Raw genomic sequence first — 9,558 nt, 5'->3', positions numbered from 1 at the left:
AACTCCATTGCATAAGATTGATACTATGAAATTGCTCAAATTGATCTCTATCATTTAATCTTAATTAAAATATAGTTTGTTTTTTAAAATAAAAACATTAATTATACTTGAATCCAATTTTGTGCCTTACGTAGATTATCTTTAATATTTTACCTCACAACTTTTTTTATACAAATTCATGAGAACAAAACTATGAAATTTTTCACTTTTGCAATCATTGATGCTAAAATAAATACATTTTCTTTTTAAAAATAAAATTATTTAGATCTAAATGTTGTGGGGAGACAAACACAGACACACATACATATATACAATGTGCTTCTTTCAATTTCCATCTACCAAATCCACTCTCAAGGCTTTGGTCAGCCTGAAGCTATTGTGGAAGATACTTGCCCAAGGTTCCATGCAGTAGCACTGAACCTGGAACCATGTGGTTGGGAAGCAAGCTCCTTATCCAAAGAGCCACTCCTGTGCCTATGTATATATAACTCTCTGCAGGACACAAAATAGTAAATAATTCCCAGTAATGTGATTGAAAGTCAGCACTGATTTAGCTAATCTGAGCATTGTGCAGTTGTGGTTGTGTGGTTAAGAAGCTTGCCTCCCAATCTAGTGGTCTTGGGTTCAGCTGCTGATGTTCTTAAGCAGTTGCTCCTGCATAACATCAGGAATCACAAATTTAAGCTATCATTCGGTTTGACTCGAATATTTTCAACAAAAATCTCCGTAATTTCCGTGAACATGTGCTGTCTCGTCAACTGTCAGTTCACGAAATGGGAAGAGAAAGCTAATGGGTTGTACGTGCGTGCATGCTTGTTTCTATGTGTGTGTGAGCACACAGAGACACAAACAAGAACAGAGGAACAAGCACGCACGTACACACACACTCAGAGCAACAAGCACGCACAACCCATTAGCTTTCTCTTCCCATTTAATTATCGACTGACAGTTGACAAGACAACACGTGTTCACGGAATTTAGCGAGTTCTTTGTTGACAAAAATCGAGTCAAACCGAAAGATAGCCAATATCTCTTTGAATTCCTGTTTATGCAAACCTTACTCTCCTCAACACACGTAATTTTTTTTAGCGGGGTGAGCAGAATACTGTGCTGAAAATTAGACATCGCAACTCTGCGGTGTCTAATTTTTTTCAAAATTTCGACTTTTTTGTTTTAAGACTGATTGTTATCGCTAATCTTCCATTTCCACTTTGCGATCAAAAACAGAAGGCAAAAAAAAAAAATAAACACGCTTATAGTGAATGCATAACATGCTCTGAATTGAAACAAATTTAAATTGAGTTTAATCACCTCAAAATGTGGATCGCAATTATCTATATCTTAAGGAGGGTTATGCATTTTTGAAGAACAATAATATGGCCCAACTCAATATCATTCTACATGAATATTTAAATGGGTCTAATATACAAGAGAAAAAACACTTGCCCATCGTTCAAGATAGCCGCTACAAAAAACGTAGGAATGACGTTTAATGAGAATCACTCTGTGACACAGGCATGGGCAATAAAGGCAAGGAGTTTGTTTCATCCTGACCACATGATTAGAACAACCACACGGTTTCGGATTCAAATCCCACTGCATGACACTTTGGGTGTCTTCTACTATAACTCCAGGTCGACCAAAGCCTTGTGAGTGGATTTGGTAAATGGTAACTGAAAGAAATCTGTAGTATGCGCGCATGTGTGTGTCTTTGCGTTCGCCCCACCACCACCACCGCTTGACAACCGGTGCAGGTATGCTTACGTCCATGTAACTTAGCAGTTCGGCAAATGAGATCGATAGAATAATTACTAGGCTTGAAAATAAAATAAATACTGACGTGGATATGTTCGACTAAACCCTTAAAGGCAGTGCCTAAGCATGGCCGCAGTCTGATAACTTTAGTTACAAGTGCAAAATAAAATATGCTATTAGGTTCCTCTTTTGTATTTGCTATAATGATGTCGTACGAAAGACATCGCTATTTTCAACGTCGTTGGACAACGCCAAACTACCCGGATGGCTCTCAAATCTGGGGAAAAGTTGTCTTAGACGGCTTAACCCCTGACAATAAATCCTATGTTAGTTTCTACGGACATCGAGTGATCGAGATGCAACAGACCAATTATAAATATAATCCCACCACCCCCATCGGGAGGACCGTTGCACCAAAGGAAATTGATCAATTTCCCCATAGTTTCAATGTTGATTTATAGTGTTACTGACAAACAGAAGAATGTTACACAAGCCAGGTCCAAAGATGCTGAAATCTCTAAGACGTGACCAAGAACAATCCAATGACATGAGGATGCGAAGAAAATCCGGAAAGACTATCTTTAGAGCACCGGTAAAGTCGATGAATCATTACAATCACTTCCGGTTTAGATGGATTAAGACCAATCTGGCAGCTACTCATTTGCATATAAATGTAGACGTTTGGGCGCGCTCATCCTGGCATCTGTTTATAATCTCAACATCGCTAAATTGATTTTATTTATTCATTTAAGATGTTCCCACAAAAGAGCAATATTAATGCATAATGCACGTTTGAATTAGCTTTATATTTAAATAAAAGGAAAAGCATTTTTACCACTTTCAGAGACCCTACTACAGATTCAATTAATTCAATTCTTGACAAAAAACAAGTCTCGGTTACTTCAAAAGTAATTCTTGTCACAAAAATTTTTCTTTTACTCTCTTAGAGAGCATTAATATTCCCTAATCTTTACACTCCGGTCACGAGTTCAATTGAATTTGTACTATTGCAACAAACTGTTCCCTATATTGTGTATGCGAGTTAATTTAATAAACTACGCATTTCCACAAGAAGAAGAAATATTCAAAAATTATTTTGAACGTTTTCATTTAAGACGCAATTATTATATGCCCTCCATTTCAAGATAGATATCTTTTCTGTTTATCTGTTTTATCTCCACATACCCTTTTCCCGCCTCTTTCCTCGCCTTTACCCTCTCTCAAAATATTTCATCATTTCTAAATGAATATCTTTTTTCTCTCCCTTCGTTACTCTCTTCCTCTCTATGACCTCTTTTGTTATCGCCCACTATCTGAACTTTGCTCTATCTTTTTTATGCTCTTAATCCATTAGTGCAATAAACGTCCGTGCTTATTTCCTCTTCTACAATGCGGTCTTACAGTTCAAACAGACAATAATTGTAACCAATTCGAATACAAAAACCAAGGATTAGGTTGTTGGTTTCTTTCTTTTTTTTTTGGCAAAGTTAAAAGTCAGCAAAAAGTTTCAATTGGGGGAAAAAATCACATTAAATTATGAGAATTATGAGCCACGCATTGGATTCATTTGAAAAAGAGAGAATATGAGAGACTGCTGGATTAGGAAAAGGATTAAATCGATTTTTACTAGTCAAATGTTCCTTTATTGGATACAGCTCCAAAGTGTTTCGTCTTGTGTTTGAACACGAAATTCGTGTATTTTATAATCTTGAAAATTTAATACCAGATCTTTCCGGCGAAAGATTTTCTTTTCTGCTACTCAAGCCAGAATTTAGGCCAGATACAAATCATTCCATGAATGACCAAAATAATTAGGTAAATATTTCGTAAAGGACCCATTCGTACCTCGGTGTGCAATAATTTTTTTTTCCACGGTTTTTTTTTTATCGAGTATCTGACCTCCAAAACTCGCCGCAAGCCACTTTTTCCGGAAACGAAAGCGGGTAAGGGGTCACAAAATTATTTCACAGTCAAATATCGGTGGGTCCTTTATCGCAAATAGCTGTTAAGTGGTAGAAGGGAGTGCTAGAAATAGCAGGCAAATATTTCTTTTTCTGGAGAAAGGAGCCGTTTACTTTATCAACACTAATTGCCAGCTTCCTTGACTAATTAATGAGTAATTATTGCCATAAGCTGAACATAAATTATCTTTTATAACAGTAGTTAGCTCGTTACCAATCATTTGATAGTTACCGTTTCGAACGATCGGTCATAGCTGAAAAACACGAGGGATCGAATCATAACGCGGTCGTTCGAACTGCTAAAAATTGCAGTCGAGTCTCCTTCAAATCACATTCCAACATTTTAAAATAGAGAGAAGTCATTGGAAAATGTGGTTCTGAGTAATAAAAAAAAATGGGATGGTCATGAGTCATTGTTTTTGAATCAAAGATCTCGATCAGAGCAGGCCAGGGGCTAAACAAAGGGAAGTTTATGTGATATTGCGGTATGTTTTAAATAAGCTTGTTATGATCTCAACGACGAAGTGTGTGTGTGTGTATGTATGTATCTGAGTAAAATTCTAAGATTGTTAAAATATTTGATTTCCGCAATAGAAACTAGAAACGTGAGATTAGTATATAACAATCAGCATTTCTTTATTTATAATCTGATTTTGATAATCAGTTTTAGAATGGGAAAAAAAAGGCGAAAGGAACGAATGAATAGTAACAAGGATGTAAAATAAAATATGAGCACATATTAATAAAAAAAAATTCATAAATTATTAAAGGTCACAGTAAACGAGAACGTAATTTCATAAGTGTACAAAGAATACTTAAATGCAAAGACTGAATTTAATTACATTGCAATTTTCTCACACACGTACCCTCATGTGCGTATGTGTAATTATTAATACGGAATACATATACTCATGTTCTGAGCTATTTTCACACACATACATATAAATGTATCTATGTATGTATATATATAATACATATACACCATTATATGTATATTGATATACACATGTATACGTTATATACGAGTAATTATGTGTGTATATATATATATATATATGTATATATTACATATAAATTTGCTATACACACACACATGTATACCCCATCATTTTATATATATATATATATATATATATCAACTTCGTGGCCCTTCTAATGTCAATATAATAACTGAAGATAATTAATTAAAAAATGTGAAGAACTTACCTCAAAAATTATACCCAGACACAAGATGCGTCAATTCTCCCTCTCACACTTTTTTTTTTTTTTTTTTGAGGATAAAGAAAAGATATAATCAAATAAATTTTGATCATTATGCTTTCCTTTCAATGTAGAATTACATTGAAAATATATTGTATATATTATTTTAATATATACTTTGAAAGGGATGGGGTGAGAGACAGTTGACGCTTAAGCACAACAACCATAGTCATACGGTTGTGGCTGAATCTGCACTAATGAGACAAATAGTCCTTTACAGTTTATAAAGTCTTCGAAAACATTGGGGTGTATTACTACGCCCCTGCTATTTACTATACATTTGAAAAACGAATTCAGAAAGTGATTTAATATATTTTTATTTACTTAAATTTACAATGGTTCAGATAGATGTTGTTATGGGTAAAATCATTAAAAATCTTAAAATTTTTAATTTTCTTATAAGAAAAAAAGTGCATCAAGAAACAGGAAGTTGGTAAAAAGTTCCTAAATATCGGCCATTTTAATTATTCCAGAAATTTCCATCATGAATCCTCCATGAAATATTTTACAATCATTTAGCTTTTAATTCTTTAAAAAAAAAACCAACTTTTTTTTGTTAATATATTATTAGTAATACTATACATGTACCTTTTTTTCACTTTAGAGAAAATATTGTAACAATCTGGCACAGATGTATCATTTTAAGTATTTTCTGTTGAAACTGCTTTTTGAAAAAATACACCCATTTCAAATGTTGTCTTAAAAATCACCTGATTTATCAGTAAAACTTACTTTAAATATTACATGTTATCTTGATTTTATTTGATTATGTTTTCATATACATGAAGGCCAACTTTCTTTACCTGTAAACTTTTTTTTTTTTTTTGTACATTGAATTACTAATTGTGCATAAATCTGTTATAATTTAGGTGGATAACACAAAGAATTTTCACCATTATCATTGATGCCTTCACATTTTTACACACACACACACATATTTAAATGTTGTTCATTCCACCCCCACACATTCAAACCTGATCGAGCAGATCTTGTTATATAAATCAAGGGCATCCAGACCGCGTGACTACAAGTCTTAGCTTTATCTGGCTTTTCATTACTTTGTCCTCTTTTATGAAAAAGGAATATGTGTGTGGTGTATTGAGATAAGGGTGATTGTTTTTTTCAGGCAGGTCAAGCGACCGCCAAGAAAGCGATTTTAATTTTTTCTTTTTTTTTTTTCTTTTGCTCTTTTTGCAATTCATAGAATTTAATAAGGCGCCAAAAGTGTCAACTAAAGTTTCATTTAAAAAAAAAGAATGAGAATTAAAATTGATTTAAAAATAGAATTGAGCTCATTGGAATTTGCTAGAGTCGTTTATTAATCCACCATGCTATTTCTCTGACTCGTCTTATCGCTGGCAGAGAGAGCATTTGCGGTCATTAAATTTGTAATACAAAAAGTATACAGAAAGAAACTAATGACCTGTTAACCATCAAAATCAAAAAAGAATATTTTTACAAGTTTGCAAAATATGTTTTGTGTTATTTTTTTCAGCAGTTTAGTCTGCGCCCTTTGACCTTTCTTCCCATTGACATCCGTCACTCATGGGGTGGTGAATTAGTCTCGTACTTAAAGAGACCTGGCTCAAATTCTTTGACCAATGTATTTCTTTAAAAGGACACTTAGGGGCCATATAGTGTTTTAAATGAGGCAATAAAATAAATCTACCCATCACTTGATAGTAATATTTATTTTTAGTGCTGTATTGGTCTAATTAAGAGGTCATTAGTTTAATTGTTGTTCAGCCCCTGGTCAGACCTGCGATTCCAAACCATGATCAAAGTCATTGACTATTTATTTCCTTGAACAGTGTATGCTGCACAACCCTATCCCGTGTCCAATTTTGTAGGACTGTAGATTTTGTGAAAATTATAAATCCTTTAATTACTTTGTCAAACCACTTCTGTGGCTCCCTCTTGCCTTTCCTTTGCGATTTCTATCATTGATGAATCCCAAGGAATGAATAATTATCGTACTATATGACTCATGCAAATTTTGTGTCTATTAATTTTCAGTAGTAGCATTCGTTGTTTAACTCCAAGTTAGCCTTCGACAAATAGAAACCTCAATGCCAATGGTTTTTTTAGGCCATAAAACCATCCTCTCTTTCCAGACATTGCTCATATCCAGACTGCAATATCCAATATGTCCTCTAGAAAAAACAAATTCGGTGGGTGTGATTTTAGAGGGAAATTGGTTGTTATTTCTGGTCGGTTGGGCTTACCACTAATTCTTCTCTAAGCATTTTGATTAACTCAAATTAGACCTCGGAATACATTATGAAACTTTTATTTATTGTCAATTTAGGATTTAAAAGACATTGCGACTGAAATGTTTCAGTTGTCTAAAAACTGTTTATAACTATCGACATACTATGTATTTACATATATATTTTTAATGTCGATAGGTATATATATATATATATATATATATATATTATATATATATATATACATACATACATATATATATATACATATATATATATATATATATTCATATATATATACATACATATATATATATATATATATATATACATATATATATATACATATATATATATATATATATATATATATATATATATATATATATATAGTCCTCTGATGTGTATGTATGTGTTTTATATATATATGAACACATACACATCAGAGGACTAGACAACCTTTACAGTCGCAAGACGTCCATTTTGATTCACTTTCATTTTATTTACATTTATGTCCACATATATTATATATATTTAATAATGGTGTCAAGCTAAATGATATTTAAAATGTACATTTCGAATGTGTGAGTGTGTATGTATGTATAAACATATATATGAATGTACATACTTATACATATAACATGATCAGGAAACACGCACACATCATCATCATCGTTTAACGTCCACTTTCACATAATATATATATATATATATATGTATTTGTATGTGTGTATATATATATATATATATAGTGTGTGTGTGTGAATATATATAGTCATACATATAACATGATCAGCACACACACATATATATACATAATGGTGTCAAGTTAAATTATATATTATGTACATTTTATATATATATGAGTGTATATATATATGTGTGTGTGTATACATATATATATAAATGTATATAGTCATACATATAACATGATCACCACACATATATATATATATATATATACGCAAAACGTCCATTTTTATTTACAAACTTGCATTTTTAGATATAAATGTGTAAATGCATATGTGTGTATGTATATATGTGTGTGTATATATATATACATTATATATATACATACATACATATATATATTTATATATATATATATATATATATAAACATACATACATATATATATATATATAACGTGTGTGTATGTTAAAACTTTGTGAAAAGGGTGAACACCACAAGCTTTCCCCTACGATTTACACTGAGCCAACGGGAGAAGTTCTACATAGTCGTTCAACCGGCTAAAAATTGCGGACCTAGTCTTCCTCAAATCAAATCCTACCATCTTACAAAAAGGGGAGGGATAGGGACATTAATGAATAATGTAGTCTTTGAAAAATAAGATGGACTGGTCATGCCCTGAATATCTTAAGTTGTTTTTTTATGAGATTAAAGAACAGCATAATTCAATTAAAGGTTTCTTTTTTTTCTTTTTTTGGGTGGGTGGGTTTGGATCTATTTATTTCCTAATTCTTAATTGATCACCGTTTTTATTTTTAAATTTCTTTAAATTTATTTGCTCTGTAATATATATATATGTATCTATGTTTTATTTCATGCGGGCATTGTCAAACATGAATAAATTAAATTTTTTTTTTTTTTATGTATAGTGTATGTAACAAATTAATATTTATATGCAAAAATAGAAAAGATTCTATAATGAAATGCGTCCCAGAAATGACATTCCATTTTGTTTTCGTTCCAGATCTTATTATAACTAATGCCATTAATTTTCTCAAGCATTTGGATCTCTTTTAAAGAGCATTTTGCAAATATCTTTTGCAGCTCTAACTACCATAGTTTTCCCTAATTGCCGAAACAATTTTTTTATTACATTTTCGTTGCATTTCTTTCTTTTTTTTTTTTTTCAACCATTTTATGCTACATTTCAAACCACTTAAAGTTATAAGTGGTCACTAATACTTTTAAAACGTTTATAAGTTTTGTTTATTTAAAAATTCTTGAAAATCAAAATCTGCTAATTGGAAATTTCTTGATTGTTCTCTATTCGTAAAATTTGATTATGTCGTATTTTTAATGACTTGATTGCTCATAATTCAGCTGAGTTTTGGAATAACTACTCCTACCTTTTATGGGAGATGAAATTTTCCACATTTTTTTTTTTTTTTTGGTCCCTAAGCCCCTAATTCTATTTCCTCTTCCTTCCCTATGAGGTAGGGACAGCTATTCCAAAACTCCGCCCATAATTTTATATACTGTTCTTTTTTTCTCATCATTTTACATTGTCTCTTCTTTTCTCCGATAATTAAATTGTAATTATATATATATATTACATATAATATGTATATGTATGTGTGGCGATATATATTTTCATTTATTTTTATATTTAGTCGTGAAATTAA

At 31.7% G+C, this 9,558-nt stretch overlaps 1 long non-coding RNA gene across 1 annotated transcript in view; it reads right to left on the bottom strand.

Annotated features, from left to right (window-relative positions):
* The window catches only part of LOC115222586, an 11,675-nt gene extending 6,025 nt beyond the window's left edge, over window positions 1-5,650 (bottom strand). The window contains exon 1 of the long non-coding RNA XR_003882735.2: window positions 4,923-5,650. This is a non-coding gene — a long non-coding RNA (uncharacterized LOC115222586). The remainder of the gene's footprint in view (window positions 1-4,922) is intronic.
* Between the last annotated feature and the right edge of the window lie 3,908 nt (window positions 5,651-9,558).

Source organism: Octopus sinensis, linkage group LG20, assembly GCF_006345805.1.
Source record: "Octopus sinensis linkage group LG20, ASM634580v1, whole genome shotgun sequence".
NCBI classification, from domain to species: domain Eukaryota; kingdom Metazoa; phylum Mollusca; class Cephalopoda; order Octopoda; family Octopodidae; genus Octopus; species Octopus sinensis.
Note: the sequence above shows the minus strand (reverse complement) of the source record. Positions and strands in the feature narration are given on the sequence as shown.